General features: G+C 43.2%; 1 non-coding gene across 1 annotated transcript; it reads left to right on the top strand.

Annotated features, from left to right (window-relative positions):
* Positions 1-2,141: 2,141 nt before the first annotated feature.
* Trnat-agu lies at positions 2,142-2,213 on the top strand. Its single transcript has one exon. It is a non-coding gene; the product is annotated as a tRNA-Thr (tRNA).
* Positions 2,214-18,570: the final 16,357 nt, after the last annotated feature.

Raw genomic sequence — 18,570 nt, 5'->3', positions numbered from 1 at the left:
TCATTGACTGGAGTAGAATTGTCTTCAGTGAGGAGTCTTGCTTCGAAACGAGCCCCCGACAGCGGTGGGATACCAACCTGACTGTCGCCCGCCAATACGGCCTGACAACTGGGAGTGAGGGTCTGGGGGGACAGATTTCATTTCATAGCAGGACCCCTTTGGTTATCGTCCGCGGCACTCTTGCAGCACGGCTGTAAGTCGACGATATCCAACGTCTCGTGTTGTTGCCCTTCATAGCAAGTCACCCTGGGCTTACATTCCAGCCATATAATGCCTGCCCGCACAAGGCGAGAGTTTCTACTGCTTGTCTTTGTGCTTGCCAAACCCCTCCTTGGCCACCAAGGTCAGTCGCCTGATCTGCCCCCAATTCAGAAGTTTGGATCATTATGAGCAGGGCCCTTCAAACAGCTCGGGATTTTGACGATCTGACGAGTCGAATGGACAGAATCTGGCTCGATATCCGTCAGGAGGACGTCCAACAACTGTATCAGTAAATACCAAGCCGAATAACTGCTTGCGTAGGGGCCAGAGTTGGACCAACACGTTATTTACTTGCCCAATTTACGAAGCTCTCTCTCTTGAACACATCATCCATTTTTTAAAAAATTGTAATGATTTCTTTGTCTGTGGATTCAAATCACATCTACCGATTTCCGTCCTCATTGGATATGTCCTTAGTGGTGTGTCATTTCCTTTGTCTTAGATTGTAGAGTTGGTCAACTGTCCGTGTTCACCAAGCCTCCCTGTATTTTGCTGCAAATTTCTGACGTTGCGACTTAAAAAAAATGGTTCATATTGCTGTAAGCACTATGGGACTTAATATATGAGGTCATTAGTCCCCTAGACTTAGAACTGCTTAAACCTAACTAACCTAACAACAGCACACACATCCATGCACGAGGCAGGATTCGAACCTGCGACTGTAGCAGCAGCGCGGTTCCAGACTGAAGCACCTAGAACCGCTCGGTCACAGCGGCCGGCTGCGACTTAAAAACACAACACTATCATGTACGAGTGGCATCGCTTTGCTGTCGTCATTACATGTCAGAGTATTTATATTTACCGTTGCCCTGCAACACTCATGTTTTCATTCGACGATACATCGCTTTGAGCTAAGAGGCCAAAATGTTTCACCTAAAGCATTGACTTGCCAGTTACTAGCTGATGCTCTACACTCACAGAATACAGAAGATTTCTTCCTTCTGATGTTAATTTATTTGCAGATATTGTAGATTCAGTTGCCATTTGCTGGACACAGTACACATTCGGAGTAGCAGTGGTTCTTATTTAGTTGCGAACGTGCGACGTGCTGCATGATCATATGGAAAAATCCAGTCTCTCAGGTTCTACATCTTTGTTACAGCTCTCGTATTTCTCGTAGAATAGTTTCAAAAATCTGTCCTTTCACACCAAAGGGCCGTTAATTGCGAACAGCGGGTCGGGCACTGCCAGTGCTCTCCAGCTTCAAAGTCTAGCCTCCAATTAACCATTCTCGTTTGATATTAAGGGCTTGTTTCTGAAACGTCACACCTCTAGAGTCTAGATGCTCCGATTTCACTAACGCCTTTTCCTGCCAACTACATACGGCGTCATTAAGCCACAGCACACAATGTCATCTCATGTGGTCACGTTTGTAGCTCACCAAACTAGCAGAAATTTATTCGCTTAATGGCGTTGTTTGTCACGGCGATTGGAACACGAGGCTAGCAGGTTATTTAGATAGCAATTCTTCAGCAGGATTCAAATACAGTTCGTCGTCATTTATTTTAATTAACAATTTTCGCTGGAAAAGGGTACTTAAAGAAAATAAAGTAATCAGATAAAACTATATGGTTTCAGAGACCTTTGGTTCCAGAGACCTTTTCAAGTTTCAAATATCTATAATGTACATATGCAGACTGAAGTGACGAATGAAAATTTGTACCAAGGCTGGGATTCGAACCTGGGTCTGTTGCTCACTAGGCAGATGTGCTTAACCACAGAGGCGTTACACAACTGTCTCCATCAACATCTGCATTTACATACACACTCTGCGAACCACTGTGAAGTGCATGGCACAGTATACGTCGCACTGTGCTAGTTAGTAGGGCTCTTTCTTGATCCAGTCACGTATGGAGCGTCCAGTTGTGCAAAGCCACTGTGCCCGGGGGGCGTAGTGGTTAGCGCATCTGCCTAGTGAGCAGGAGACCCGCGTTCGAATCCCGGCCTGGGTACAAATTTTGATTCGTCACTGTGTCTGCATATATAAATCAAATAAAGTAAAGTATAAAGCACATCTTGCCTGTTTCTCTTTCACCAATACTTTGGCTGGTGCAATAATGTCACGAGAGGTTTCCTACTGCTATTATGTATTAGTGTTTTCTCTCACGAATTAAAAGTCTTTCGCTGAAGATTACCGGTGTAATATCACTTCATCGTTATACTTCATGCTTTGTTTTGCCGATTACAAGAAAATGTTTAAAAATGTCATTTGGCTTGAAGATTCTTTCCTTTTTATCCTCCAGAAATGTCTCGTGAATTCGCTGTGTTGTTCCTTGCGTTCTCCTGGTTATCTCTTGGAAGTTAGCTTTCAAGTTTCTCCATGAATTTGCGCTTTATTTATCTACATAATTAACCCTGTGATCCGTTGTACTGTGCATGGTGGAAGTTACATAGTACCAATATTACCATTTTTTTCCTGATCCATTCGCATGTGGAGCGAAGGAAAGTGGGTCTCACCGTGTCTCGTTACATACTCAAATCTCCCGTACCTTATTCTTACGGTGAGATGTACGTCGGAGAATTATATCTTTTGGATAATATTATCAACTATCGGTTGTCAAGATTTATCCAACTGAGTTTCGCAAGAATAACTGCACCTTTCTTCCGAAGATATCCATTTAAGGCGCCTGAGCATCTCCGATGCACTTTCACGTGGGATTTATTGATCTGTTTTAACCCTAGAAAAGTGTCTCTTTAAATTCGTTCGACGTCACCTGTCGTATTAACTTTTTAAGGATTCCAAACGCTGGAGTAATATTTTAGAATCGGTCGCACTACTGTCTGGTATGTGGTTTATTCTTCAAATAACCAAATTTCTCCGAAACTTTCTCAACAAATCTAGTGTTCCAACGGCCGCTCGATTTCTCATGATGTTTCCTACAGTATTCATTTACCGTAAATATTCCGTATCACTCAATCTATACCGTTCTTGAACTGAGTACTTAAATAGTATTTTGGAGAGTTTTTTCCTGTTAACACGATAAATGTATCCTCATTAGGCCATTTCCACTGTATTTTGCGCAAGGTTTTGTTTTTATTATTTCTGTTCATTGACAGAATATTTTCAGTTACAAATTCCAACATTTCAAAATAATGACGTTTGCGGAATAACATTTACTGTACAGTGTACTGATGACAGAAGTCTTGCCTCCGTTTGTTTTGGAATTAGGAAGTGTTAACAGATTACGCCCCTAATACAAGCTCAGCATAACCTACGGAATATCCTGGGCGTCTGCCTGGAAAAGGAACGAACAGGCAGCAGCTGCAATTAGTCCACAGTTTATTACAGTGAAAAGATTTTTATAGGAAAGTCATTTAAATTCACATAATTTAAACTGTAATCTGTCTTAAACTCGACATTATCTGAATGCAATGAACTTATTATTTGAAGAGAATTAACTTTCACCTGGATTTACTCGCAGAATTAGGCCTTGAAACTCAGAACGTTTCTTATTGTACCGGTGATTATGTGCAACGGACGTTCTCCATGCTCTGCCCTGCATCTCGTAAACGCTTATAGCGACAGACTAACCTACGAAAAATTGTTGACTTGGATTAAAGGAAGAGATAAACGATGTAGTATAAACCAATACATTTTAAGTCAAATTATAAAAGGCAATGGAGTTCCAGTTGCGTAGAGTGTAAACATACACATGACCAAATACTGAAGGAACGCAATATGTGACCGCATGTTACGGAAATAGCAAGCTTCAAGAACACAAACATTAATTATAATTATAAAAGACACTAAGAAAACAGGCTGAGAGGGAGTATAAGAGGCTACAAAGAAAGAATATAGGAGGCAAGATCGTTCATGTAGACCTAACTCACACGTCGAATACCCAGTCGCCCGTTATACACCTTAAGAATAAAGCGCAGGATGTGAAAACCAGTATATTGATGTGATAACGGCAAACTGAAAAGAATATTTTATGCAGCTCACCTCTAGCTGTAACTTTCGCAGAAATATTATTTGATTAAGGTACGTCATGCAATAATTTAAACTTACCAATACCAGCAAATCATTGTTAGTAATAATTGTCATAGTTACACTTTTTCTTTTAATTAAAATAATTATGCAGAGCTAAGAATTCCATAAGAGCAGTGTATCTCAGCATCTTTGAAGTAACTCTGGCCAGTATCCAGAATCCTTATGGCAGCTAACATCTTTGCATTGTAAGACAAAATGTCGTGATATTGAAATGTGCTGATGAAAAACGAGTGCTGTACGCTGTGGCAGCATACAGCAAGTATATTCTTCCAGATTTGCTGTAAGTAAATTTCTGTATACGCATATAAGCGTGTACAACACCTTTCAGTGCTGTAAATTGGCGGTAAAGTTGCTTTACCAGAGTTAGGCGACACATGTGCGTGTTAAGGAAATATCACACTGTAAAACATCTTAATCCACCTAACGGTAATAGCGAACATCAAAAGTAGAAGAGACATTGACTAAGGTCTCTTAATAAGCGTACCAGGAAAGTAATGACAGACGAATGTCATCTCATGCCGTGGATTATTGAACTTTTTTCGGCGTGCTACACCAACGATCTCTTCTTATGCGCTTTCTGTAGGTGTTCAACTACAATCAAATGAGTGAAAGGTTAGACGGCTTGCAATGTAATTATTTTGTCGTCCTACGTATTGCACAACACAAAAAAATAGGTGAATTGAAACTGTATACGTTCCATATTTGCAGTCAGAAGCTATCTTAACCCGCGCCATGTCTTTACCTGACAAAGCTTATTTTTGTAGGTTCTTTAATGCGCCAGTGCTTTTAAAACTTCATATTAGCATAGCACGCAAGTTATGGTAGGAAAACCACTTAATGCGGCCGATAAGCTTCCGATCTATTCTGTGTTGACGTCTAGCGCTACGCGTGGCCAAATTGCAAACGGTGTGAAGACAAAGATCTTTGGCGTGGCGCTAAAAAGGGGTATTACACTGTTATCATATTTTTCGTTAAAGTTCAAGATGGCTGACAACAACAACAACTTGTTATTAACCGCAGCAGTTGCATGTACCACAATTGCACTGTGTGCATATGCGGAAGAGAAGCGGGGAAAAAAAAGGAAACGTACCTGGGTGAAGCCGTGGGTTTTACGACGACACGATAAAAGCATTCAACAAAACTTGTCACGTGAGCTTATAGTGGAGGATGTCAAGTCGTACATCAATTACTTAAGAATGGATGAGCATACATTTCTGTATGTGGTCAGTGAAGTGTATCCTCATAACACAAAGCACAATACTCACTTAAGAACTGCTGTATCTGCAGAAAACAGGCTCACTGTAACACTCCGATTCCTTTCTACAGGAGAGAGTTAGGTCAGGTCAGGTCAGGTCAGGTCAGGTCAGGTCTCCAATCTTGTTAATCTATTTTTGTATTCAGGGTGCCTCACGTTGTAAAGCGCCTCATCAGCTTCATACATCTCGATTAAATTTTTAGTTGTCGGTACACGCCAATTGTATTTACCGACAATGTTTGTAAAAACACTACAGATGACAGAACTGCAGCGATGCTAGCGCTCCACGTGGTAACATGTCACATTGCAATGAACAGAAGACAAGCGACTTCTTTGATCAAATCTACAACGAGTCCCTAGATTTGATCAAATATTTGACGACATTTGACAAAGTTCCCTATTACACCGTCAAATTTCTTTGACAAAGATAGGTGACGAAGATATTGAACAAAGAAATTTGATAGTGTAATACCGGCCTACCGACTGTCAAACATCGCTCTTCGAACAAACCCTTGCACCACGTGTACCGAGAGCAAGCAGAGCGTGCTGCTTCAAGCCGAGCGGAGGGACTGGGAGACGGTCAGGTGCAGCTGGCGCACGCCTGAATGGCAGGTGACAGGTGGCCACTGGGTTTGGGGGGGGGGGGGGGGGGTAGCGGCTAGTTGGCACCGTGCCCGCTTATTTCTGTCTCTCTCTGCCGCCTCCCACCAGGCAGAGCACCACGTGCCGTCACAAGGGGGCCGACGCCCATGTGCACGTGGGGCTTGGCCTTATTGCCTCGTACCTGCGCTGAAGGGTTTTCTAATTATAAGCACTGCCAGTAAAATTATCAATTATTATACAGGCATACAAACACGCAATACACTATAAATTCGTACACTGGGGAGTTAATCTTACAATACAGACAGAAAATGGCTTACCATAGCTTGTCACGACCGAATTACTGTCACCGATTGGTGGCGACATGTGTATAGTATATAAGGGGGGGTAAGTCATCGACCATGCTCTGTACACGCATAAACAAAAGCACTTACACGCGCACTTTCATATTTTTATCTGGAACATACTGTCCCGGAATGAAATTAAAAATAGCTCATTCCCATCAGCCAGTCCGACAAACGTTTTCGGGAGGTTGTCCTTGGTTGTAAGGCTAAAGACAGAAGACCGAACAACCCAGTCTGCCTTTAGGTATAGAAAATGAAAAGCATAAAATACTCACAAAATTAGAAACATGTTTATAAAAACATGGAATTAAAAATAGCCTTTGAACAAAGAGTACAGTTTAAAAGAAACTAAAAACAGCGACAGAGGAGAAAGGGAAGTGTTATAGTTGACCGATATATGAATTAAAACTTAATATCTGCAGCTTCAGGTTGCTTGACACTGCCAGAAATTTTTCACGTTAGCGCCAAGAACGTTAAAGAGTGACTGTACCGATTCTACAGGGCACTTTGTATAATAAAACCTTTACCACACTGATATAAAATCAGACATGGCACTCTTACGCCGTAACGACAGGATCGAAACAATGCTCTTCAAAAATGGTATTTCATACGGAGGGCCGGAAAAAAAATTTTCCCACTGATTCTTAAGTTACCATAATATAAAAATAAAACTGGAACAAATAAATCAGAAAATTATATATAATGAAACTATATATATCTAAAAAAAGTAAACACACATGAAGATTTCCAATGTGCCTCCAGTGCCACACCACATAGCATCCCTCCTCATCTCGCTGCTACCCTGTACTCAACATTTCCCATAGTCGTTCAGTCAATCAAGCAGCACGACCAGGTCCAGTGAACAGTAAGCTTGTCACATGCAGTAAAGCGGAAATTTAACAAAGGATGTCAGCTACTATTGGTTTTTTCGTCTGAATCTTACTGGAGTTAAAGAGTATTTTTCACCAGAAGATTTTCGCTTTTAATTTTACATCATTTTCTGTGGACATTCTGGAAATACGGTCTCTACGTTTTGATACTTACAGTTTAAAAACTTTATCAAATTAGCGTACAGATTACTTACGGTGTTTTTGCCTCTTGTTTGTATGTTTTGAAATCCACTGCTTTCTACTTCTGTTAGCAGAGGTTGAAGTCGTAAAAAACTGATTGCCCACTCACTTTTCACAGTTATTCGTCCTTTTATGAACCATCTTTTTCTTACTCTGGTAGTTTTTCCACGTTTGTAAGCTCCACTAGAGAAATGAATTGTAGTATCACCTGTTACGCACTCATCACGGTGTTTGTGATTGTTCATTTGTTTTCTGAATAAATTGTAAGTATTGCCAACCTTCTGAATGCTCTGCTTGTGTGTGTGTGTGTGTGTGTGTGTGTGTGAGAGAGAGAGAGAGGGGGAGGGGGAAGGGATGTGTTCAATTGAGTGTAAATTAGACAAATTGTTTCAGATGTTCAGCAGAGATGTCAGTGGAGTTGGGGGGGGGGGGGAGGGGGGCCGAGCGTGTTTGCTACAGTTCGGAGAGGGAAGGGGGGGCAGAAATAACAGGGAAAGCAACTGGGAAAAGGGGAGACATAGGTAGAGGTGTGGTCATAGTCCATTTATTTACGTATAGGATGGTATGCATCATTATACTGATGAGCCAGAGCATTATAACCACCAACCTACCATCGATATAAACCCGTTCACACGATAGCAGCGTCACCTGGCGAGGAATGACTGCTAGTCAGACAAACATAAGGTGCATGTATTGTCAGTGAGAGTGCTGTCCGTGTGTAGAATGGGGAAGGCGCGCGATCTATCTGAGTTATACCGAGGGCAGAATATGAAGGTCCAGAGGCTCAGCACGATCGTTTCAGAAACTGCACGACTTGTCGGATGTTTGAGGAGTGCTGTGATGAGTGTTTTCAACATGTGGCGAACGTCCGGACGTCGTTGGGCTAGGCGGCCACCCTTCATTACAGGTGTCGGACGTCGTAGGCTGGGCAGACTGACAAAGCAGGATAGGTGGCGAACTGTCGTGAAACTACATCAGACTTTAATGCTGAGCAGAATACAAGTGTGTCTGAACACACATTGCACCTCCGCAGCTGACAACTGAAGCATGTACCAATGTTAACAGCACGACATCGGCAACTACGACTGAAATGAGCATGTGACCATCGGCAATGGACGTTGGCGCAGTGGCAGAGCGTTGCAGGATCTGATGAATCCCGATACCTTCTTCATCATGCCGATGGGAAGGCGCGAATCCGTCGTCATCCAGGGGAACAGTTCCTTGACGCCTGTACTGCGGGACGGAGACAAGCTGACAGGGCTCCATTAGCTCTGGGAACATTCATGTGGGCATTCTTCGGTCCAGTATAGCTCGTGCAAGACACCAAGACGCCGAAGGAGTATCGGAGATCCCTTCGTGACAGCAGTGGCATTTTTCAACAAGATAATGCGCCATGTCACAAGGCCACGAATGTGATGGAGTTGTTCGAGGAACACAGCGGCGAGTTCCAGTTGACGTGGTGGCTCACCATTTGGCCAGATCTGAACACGATCCAACACATCTGGGATGTGACTGAATGTAGCGTCGGAGCTCGTCGTCGCTATTCCCGAAATTTACTTGAATTAGGTGAGTTTTGAGTGAAGGTGTGGTGCTAACTCCCTCCTGCGACCTACCAAGGCCCCATTGCGTCCATGCCACGACGCGTCGCCGCTGTTATTCGTGCCAAAGGTGGACATACCGGCTATTAGGCAGATGGTCATAATGTTCTCGCCGATCAGCACAGATGTAATTCATGTGCACATGTACGTATTACGAACGAAACTTTCGATAGTTACAAATTGACATTCATACAGCGGATATAATGAATCGCCTTATCTGTTGTTACAAGGAAATCGGTGAAGGGTCCCTTGCAAGCTTGATCTGGACATTCCTCCAATATATGCCGCGCTGTTTACTTCTCGATTGTGCAATCACATTTTGGAGACGGTATCTTCCCTCATTTATGAAGGGCGTCGGCACTTATCTCATGGTCAGCGTGTATTCGGTTTAATGTCGTCCACACTTCACAAGATTATTTGAAACCAGGAGGCTTCTCTGTAATCGTGAAACTTAGTGTTTTTTCCAGACATTGAGAACGCCACAGTTTGAGTTCATCATTTGTTTAGCATTGACTAGCGCTGGTCTTGAATTCGGTGTCCTTCGATCGCATTCATATGTCTGTATTTAATAAAATATACTAAGTGGTCCGTTTATGTGACAAGTGTGTGGCTTGCTAGGTTGGTCTGATCATTTATGAATGTCCCTTTTGTGTTATGGTTTTATGAATGTGATATTACTATTGTAGGGTGAGAAGGTGTTTTTTGTTATTCATTTTTGGCTCAAATGGTTCAAAGGGCTCTGAGCACTATGCGACTTAACTTCTGGGGTCATCAGTCGTCTAGAACTTAGAACTAATTGAACCTAACTTACCTAAGGACATCACACACATCCATGCCCGAGGCAGGATTCGAACCTGCGACCGTAGAGGTCGCTCGGTTCCAGACTGTAGCGCCTAGAACCGCACGGCCACTCCGGCCGGCTATTCATTTTTATGATTTGCATGTCTGTATCTCTGGTGGTATTTTATGTTGGTGTTGGTGTAAGTGTTCGGCAAAAGTCGAATGATGTGTTCTGTATTTCCGTGCTCTTACGTGCACTTTGTATCTGTGTGTCAAATTTTTCCCTGTTTTGCCCTATATATATTTAGTTGTTAGACTCTTGATTGCTGACATATATCTTTTTTCTGTCTTTCGGATTGTTGCTTTTAGATTGAATTGTTGGCTAGGTGAGCAATTTTAATGGCTGGTTTCATGAAGGTATTAGATATTATGTGTGTGTATTTGTAATTGTATTTAATTCTAAACCATATTTCGTTTTCTTTTTTTTATCACTTTGTGATGTTTCTGTTTTGTCTTGTATGTTTGTTTGCGTAGGATTGTGCCTCTCTATTGGTGGAAGGTGTGTATTCGCTCTTTTCTGTTTGTTGCTTTTGTTGTTCAGCATTTTAATAAGTTTTCTTTGTATCCATTGTCTGTGGCTATTTGTACTACAGTACTCACTTTCTTTGGTAGTTTTCTGTGTCCAGGAGTGTGATCTGTCTATAAACTGAAAAGTGGGCAGCGCTTGCGTTGAGGGAAGTGACCTTTCTCGGAAGAAAGCCTGGCCTGCCATACAGGATCGTTAAGAATCAGATTCCTATCTTCAGCGCAGTGCAGTGTGTGGCAATTTATGTAGATTTTGTTCATGTACATTTCTTCAATTCATTATATTAGTTACTAATTACTGTAGTACATGCATTGCTAACACGTTCTGTAGAAAATAAACATTCCCAGGTATGCCTGAGCACTGCGTTGCGAATAATTTAAAAGGCGCATTGCGGAAGGGTTGGTATAACATAGGGAATCAGCCTGTAGGTGCTCCTTGTGATGTATTTGGGTAGACAGTATAGGGACTCGCTCTTCAGTTTACTGAAATACTGTATTGTGGAGCATGTATCTAAGTGCTGCTTGTTTGTGTGAGTTTGGGCGATTTGATGTCTGGTGTTATATTGTATGTTTTGTTGTGGGTTTTGGTATATGTTGAATGTATGTTGTTTGTTCTGAATCTGCACTGAAGCACCAAAGAAAGTGGTATAGCATGCGTATTCAAAAAATGGCTCTAAGCACTATGGGACTTGACATCTGAGGTCATCAGTCCCATAGACTTAGAACTACGTAAACCTAACTAACCTTAGGACATCACACGCAGCCATGCCAGAGGCAGGATTCGAACTTGCGACACTAGCAGCAGCGCGGTTCCGGACTGAAGCATCTAGAACTGCTCGGCCACAGCGGCGGGCCATGCGTATTCAAATACAGATATATGTAAACAGGCAGAATAAGGCGCTGCGGTCGGCAACGCATATATAAGACAACAAGTGTCTGGCGTAGTTGTTACATCGCTTACTGCTGCTGTAATGGTAGTTTATAAAGATTTAAGTCCGTTTGAACGTGTTGTTATAGTCGGTGCACGAGCGATGGGATACAGCGTCTCCGAGGTAGCGATGAAATGGGGCTTTTCCCGTACGACCATATCGCATGTGTACCGCGAATATCAGGAATCCGGTAAAATGCTGGGCCATCAGCAAGTGTCAGCGTGCGAACCATTCAACGAAATTTCATCGATATGGGCTTTCGGAGGCGAAGGTCCCCTCGTGTATCTTTGATGACTGCACAACACAAAGCTTTGCGCCTCGCCTGGACCCGTCAACAGCGGCATTGGACTGTTGATGACTGCAAACATTTTGCCTGGTCGGACGAGTCTCGTTTCAAATTGTGTCGAGCGGATGGACATGTACAGGTATGGAGACAACCTCATGAATCCGGGGGCTGGATGTCAACAGGGGACTGTTTAATGTGGTGAAGGCTCTGTAATGGTATGGAGCGTGTGCAGTTGGAGTGACATGGAACCCCTGATACGTCTAGATACGACACTGGTAGGTGACACGTACGTAAGCATCCTGTCTGATCAACTGCATCCATGCATGTCCATTGTACATTCCGACGGACTTGGGCAATTCCAGCAGGACAATGCGAAATCCCACACGTCCAGATTTGCCATAGAGTGACACCAGGAACACTCTTCTGAGTTTAAACACTTCCGTTGGCCACCAAACTCCCCGGACATGAACATTATTGAGCATATCTGGGATGCCTTGCAACGTGCTGCTCAGGAGAGATTTCCACCCTCTGGTACTCTTACGGATTTATGGACAGCCGTGCAGGATTCATGGTGTCAGTGCACTCCAGCACTACATCAGACATTAGTCGAGTCCATATCACGTCGTGTTGCGGCACAAGTGCGTGCTTGCGGGGTCCTTACGCGATATTAGGCAAGTGTACCAGTTTCTTTGGCTCTTCAGTGTGTATGGTAATATTCAAGAACTGTCTCTTTTGATTTTTTTTTCTATTATAACATTTATCTTATCATGAACAGAACGTATGTATGTCTGTAACTGATCAAGGAGTTTAAATCCAGAGACATACACAGGTTACAAAAATATAAGAGACGAGTCTGCATTCTTTACTAGTAAATAATGTGACTATTAAGTTTACGTAAAAGTGCTGTTAGAAAAACGTGTGTCTTCGTACCTCAGGACAAAATATTAATAGATAAAGAAACAATAATTGTTTCTTTGATTTCTTCTGAACCACTGAAGGTGCCTAAAACAACTAGGAGATACATGTTTCTACATCTACATCTACATCTACATCCATACTCCGCAAGCCACCTGACGGTGTGTGGCGGAGGGTACCCTGAGTACTTCTATCGGTTCTCCCTTCTATTCCAGTCTCGTATTATTCGTGGAAAGAAGGATTGTCGGTATGCTTCTGTGTGGGCTCTAATCTCTCTGATTTTATCCTCATGGTCTCTTCGCGAGATATACGTAGGATGGAGCAATATACTGCTTGACTCTTCGGTGAAGGTATGTTCTCGAAACTTCAACAAAAGCCCGTACCGAGCTACTGAGCGTCTCTCCTGCAGAGTCTTCCACTGGAGTTTATCTATCATCTCCGTAACGCTTTCGCGATTACTAAATGATCCTGTAACGAAGCGCGCTGCTCTCCGTTGGATCTTCTCTATATCTTCTATCAACCCTATCTGGTACGGATCCCACACTGCTGAGCAGTATTCAAGCAGTGGGCGAACAAGCGTACTGTAACCTACTTCCTTTGTTTTCGGATTGCATTTCCTTAGGATTCTTTCAATGAATCTCAGTCTGGCATCTGCTTTACCGACGATCAACTTTATATGACCATTCCATTTTAAATCACTCCTAATGCGTACTCCCAGATAATTTATGGAATTAACTGCTTCCACTTGCTGACCTGCTATTTTGTAGCTAAATGATAAGGGATCTATCTTTCTGTGTATTCGCAGCACATTACACTTGTCTACATTGAGATTCAATTGCCATTCCCTGCACCATGCGTCAATTCGCTGCAGATCCTCCTGCATTTCAGTACAATTTTCCATTGTTACAACCTCTCGGTATACCACAGCATCATCTGCAAAAAGCCTCAGTGAACTTCCGATGTCATCCACAAGGTCATTTATGTATATTGTGAATACCAACGGTCCCATGACACTCCCCTGCGGCACACCTGAAATCACTCGTACTTCGGAAGACTTCTCTCCATTGAGAATGACATGCTGCGTTCTATTATCTAGGAAATCTTCAATCCAATCACACTATTGGTCTGATAGTCCATATGCTCTTACTTTGTTCATTAAACGACTGTGGGGAACTGTATCGAACGCCTTGCGGAAGTCAAGAAACACGGCACCTACCTGTGAACCCGTGTCTATGGCCCTCTGAGTCTCGTGGACGAATAGCGCGAGCTGGGTTTCACATGCCCGTCTTTTTCGAAACCCATGCCGATTCCTACAGAGTAGATTTCTAGTCTCCAGAAAAGTCATTATACTCGAAAATAATACGTGTTCCAAAATTCTACAACTGATTGACGTTAGAGATATAGGTCTATAGTTCTGCACATCTGTTCGACGTCCCTTCTTGAAAACGGGGATGACCTGTGCCCTTTTCCAATCCTTTGGAACGCTACGCTTTTCTAGAGACCTATGGTACACCGCTGCAAGAAGGGGGGCAAGTTCCTTCGCGTACTCTGTGTAAAATCGAACTGGTATCCCATCAGGTCAGCGGCCTTTCCTCTTTTGAGCGATTTTAATTGTTTCTCTATCCCTCTGTCGTCTATTTCGATATCTAACATTTTGTCATCTGTGCGACAATCTAGAGAAAGAACTACAGTGCAGTCTTCCTCTGTGAAACAGCTTTGGAAAAAGGCATTTAGTATTTCGGCCTTTAGTCTGTCATCCTCTGTTTCAGTACCATTTTGGTCACAGAGTGTCTGGACATTTTGTTTTGATCCACCTACCGCTTTGACATAAGACGAAAATTTCTTAGGATTTTCTGCCAAGTCAGTACATAGAACTTTACTTTCGAATTCGTTGAACGCCTCTTGCATAGCCCTCCTCACACTACGTTTCGCTTCGCGTAATTTTTGTTTGTCTGCAAGGCTTTGGCTATGTTTATGTTTGCTGTGAAGTTCCCTTTGCTTCCGCAGCAGTTTTCTAACTCAGTTGTTGTACCACGATGGCTCTTTTCCATCTCTTACGATCTTTCTTGGCACATACTCATCTAACGCATATTGTACGATGGTTTTGAACTTTGTCCACTGATCCTCAACACTTTCTGTGGACAAAGTTTCGTTAAAGCAAAAGTAACCATTCGGTTGCAAAAGACAATTAATTGCTATTCGTATCTACAAGATAAATAGTTTTGAAGTAAATACTGAGGAAGAACGGCTGCCACTACTAGCAGCATCCTCTAGATAGTATTGAGACAACTGTCAGTGTAATTTTGATCCTAAAGGTTTGGGTCACCTAGTACGTAGCAGCTCTTTATCTTTTTTGGCCCTTGTCCAACTCTCGCTTTTATAGAGCCGTGCACTCCAGACATAGGACTCGGCGAACGCCTGTCTGGGTTCGATGTTCATGCTCATTAAGAGACCCCTGTGCCGTGGACTGCGCCAGAGGCTAGCCGCTTCTTATTTCTCCAGCGCATCTCTCATGAGCTGCAATAACGCTCGTAATTAGCAAAACCGGGCTAAACGTAATTAGTAGTCCGGACCTAATGGAAGTTGGGAACCTTATCCAGAGGGAGTGGCAGCACCTTTTCGGGAAAACGTACGAACTAGTACATACAGTTGACAGAGACAACGAATGTGATATTGCGGTAAGGTTCAAATGGTTCAAATGGCTCTGAGCACTATGCGACTCAACTGCTGAGGTCATCAGTCGCCTAGAACTTAGAACTAATTAAACCTAACTAACCTAAGGACAGCACACAACACCCAGCCATCACGAGGCAGAGAAAATCCCTGACCCCGCCGGGAATCGAACCCGGGAACCCGGGCGTGGGAAGCGAGAACGCTACCGCACGACCACGAGATGCGGGCGATATCGCGGTAAGAATTATATTTCTTGCTACGGCGTGTACTTTACGACTTCGCGATTATAGGTCTGTGTTAGTTTTGTTTTGTCATATTGTTAACATCGCGCTGACGTATATTGAATGCAGTTCTGCCATTGGTTCTGCCATTTTGTATTTTCGGATCGTTCAAACCGTTGCCAACTGCTATTCCGTACTTCGCATATTTTTCTTAAAAAATCATTTCTGCCATACATTATGCTATGATTTTCAGTAATAAAATACTCTTCTTACCTACAGTACTTTAGGACAATATATACCTACACATGTCAGTACTTTCAATTTGGAATTACTTTTATACATGTGTTTGGGTTTTACTGCGTGACTAATCCGCCAGCTATGTTGTGATCTTGTAGATTGTTTAAGAAATTGACGGAACTGAATTTCAAGAAATAAAGGAGTTTCGGCTCGCACTGTTTCCCCTGCCATCAGATCGAATTGAACTCAGCTGATGATCTTCTGCTCCCTGGACCATGTAGACACTGGATCGCTTTCTTGCTGCAGGGAATTCAACTGCCGAGAAAAATCAAAGATTGGTTAATTAAAGGGACGAGGGGAGTCTACAGCCAGTAAGAGACGGACAATGGTAATTAATTTTGATACATTATTAACGAAACACACAAATACGATGTAGTCTCGTTGATAATTTGTCTCGTGATAATTTGACAGCCCACAATTTTGGATTATACGGCGATCCGTAGGTTTGCTGTGGGCTAAGTCAAATCTACATGAAGAGACACAAAAACACATTAGAAATAATTATCACTTCTTCAGTCTCTAGAGGGAGTTATGATCAGAAAATCAGAGAAGAACCTAGAGAATTTGGAATCAATACCGAAAGTAATGAGCCTTGAGTAATGACGAACTGCGAGCACGCAGACGGGGGCAGTTGCCAACTAGGCTGGCTGGCCGAAAAAACTGTCACCACCGACAGAGGTCATTCGATGTAGCTACTCCCGTCCAGTGAACAAATAATAGGTGCACTGGGCGTTCTCTTCAGTCATTGTTTGATCACAGAGCGTATTTACCATAGTATCCACACTTGCAATGCGTTAGGGCTGTCCTCCATCTACACGACGTATACTTCCATGTCCAAATCGATTGCAGCATCGAAAGACCACGGCGCTGGTGGATGAAAAACCTCAAACGCCAAATTGTCAAGACAGTGATTCGCAGCCGGCTGCTGTGGCCGAGCGGTTCTAGGCGCTTCAGTCTGGAACCACGCGATCGCTACGGTCGTAGGTTCGAATCCTGCCTCGGGCATGGAGGTGTGTGATGTCCTTAGGTTAGTGAGGTTTAAGTAGTTCTGGAGGACTAAAAATGGTTCAAATGGCTCTGAGCACTATGGGACTTAACTTCTGAGGTCATCATTCCCCTAGAACGTAGAACTACTTAAACCTAACTAACCTAAAGACAGCACACACGTCCATGCCCGAGGCAGAATTCGACCCTGCGACCGTAGCAGTCACGCGGTTCCAGATTGTAGCGCCTAGGACCGCACGGCCACCCCGGCCGCCTCTGGGGGACTGATGACCTCAGATGTTAAAAAGTCCCGTAGTGCCCAGAACCATTTGAACCATTTTTTTTAACTGATTCGCACTAACAACAGCTCTGAAGCCGAAAAGAAAGTAACAGTGTCGTATGCAAAAGACTTTTCTTTCATTTATAAGCGATGCAAAGAGGGGTTTTATTATGCTATTTTAATTATATTCTCTTGAGATGTATCTCTTACATGAAAATATTTCTGTTGACATAACATGAAGAAAAAGTGGTGTTGTTCGGGCTTTCCGTCTATCCGTGACACAGAGGCTGAGTAGGAGATGTTCAAAAAACGCTAAAATAAAATAATGGAGCTAAAAAATCGCAACAACGACGGATTGCTTTAGTTACTGTTGATTTTTCTTTGTCTCATGCTCACAAAGAATGATCTGACTATCATAGCGTGTACCTGGTGTGGTTGTACGGTGGATGAGACTCCGTGCCTTTTCACGGAAGAAGCAGTGGGTGTCCATGTTCGTGTGGGTTTTAAATAAAACCACTCCAATAAGGGTTTTCGGCTTATCGTGACAGAAAATGTGTTGTCAGATAAATTACCGAAACGAGTCTGAAAATCTGAAACATTGCTCTGCTGAAAGATAGCTCACAGGAAAGTCCGCCAAAATCGCAACGCCGATTTACTATGCAATGAAAATTAAAAAGTCGTCGTGCTGGAATATTATCGGAAAGGAAAAGCATCTTTATCCTCGCAAATTTCCTGTTGTGATTGAATTAAAGTTTCCAGTTTAACCTGTGCATGTTAACTTCGGCCACTGGTTTCTGAATGGTGTGGTTTCTGGGACATTTGCATCTTTAGTTTTTTATTTCTTCAGCTGAAGCGTGCCTGGACACACAGAATTCGCGCCATTGTGTTATCAGAAATACTTCGAACAGCCGTTACAAAATGTTAAGACTGGCTTTTGGTTCGCAATTTCCGGGCCTCTGTAATTTTGGCCATTCATCATTTCATTTCACCCTAAAGCCAGCATGGTTCATGGAGTAGCACCAGGACCAACTAACGATCTAGACCTCAGCGTGGCGTTAAACTCTAAGTTTCCATCTTTCTGTCCGCGTTGGATCAATTGTAAAGTCAGGAAAAGAGGATTTCGTATCCTTGTTCGGCGAGACATATTTTGTTTGCCTTTGTTTTCATAATTCGCTTCAAATGAATACCGAGGTGATTTCTTCAACTACAGCTCCGCAGCCTTTCTGCCCTTATACTGTACACGGAGCTGACGATCCGTCTCTAATAGCCTCGACATGACCGAAATGCTTCATCTAAGTCTTCGATTCAGTGTCTCCATTGTTACCGGTTTACCGTTTCAGAACAGGCTCTTCAGAAAATGAACGGGGCAGCCTGAGTAACGACGAGTGCCGCGCGCCAGACAGCGGAAATGAGCATCGGGATAAGAGATTCTGTGTGGGGGCGGCGCACGCGCTACAATGGGTCGGGAGCCGGCACGGCGCTTAGCATCACGCGCAGCCTC

The sequence above is a fragment of the Schistocerca americana genome, chromosome 5 (genome assembly GCF_021461395.2).
Source record: "Schistocerca americana isolate TAMUIC-IGC-003095 chromosome 5, iqSchAmer2.1, whole genome shotgun sequence".
NCBI classification, from domain to species: domain Eukaryota; kingdom Metazoa; phylum Arthropoda; class Insecta; order Orthoptera; family Acrididae; genus Schistocerca; species Schistocerca americana.
The sequence above is the reverse complement of the archived record's forward strand: the minus strand, read 5'-3'. Positions and strand labels throughout refer to the sequence as shown.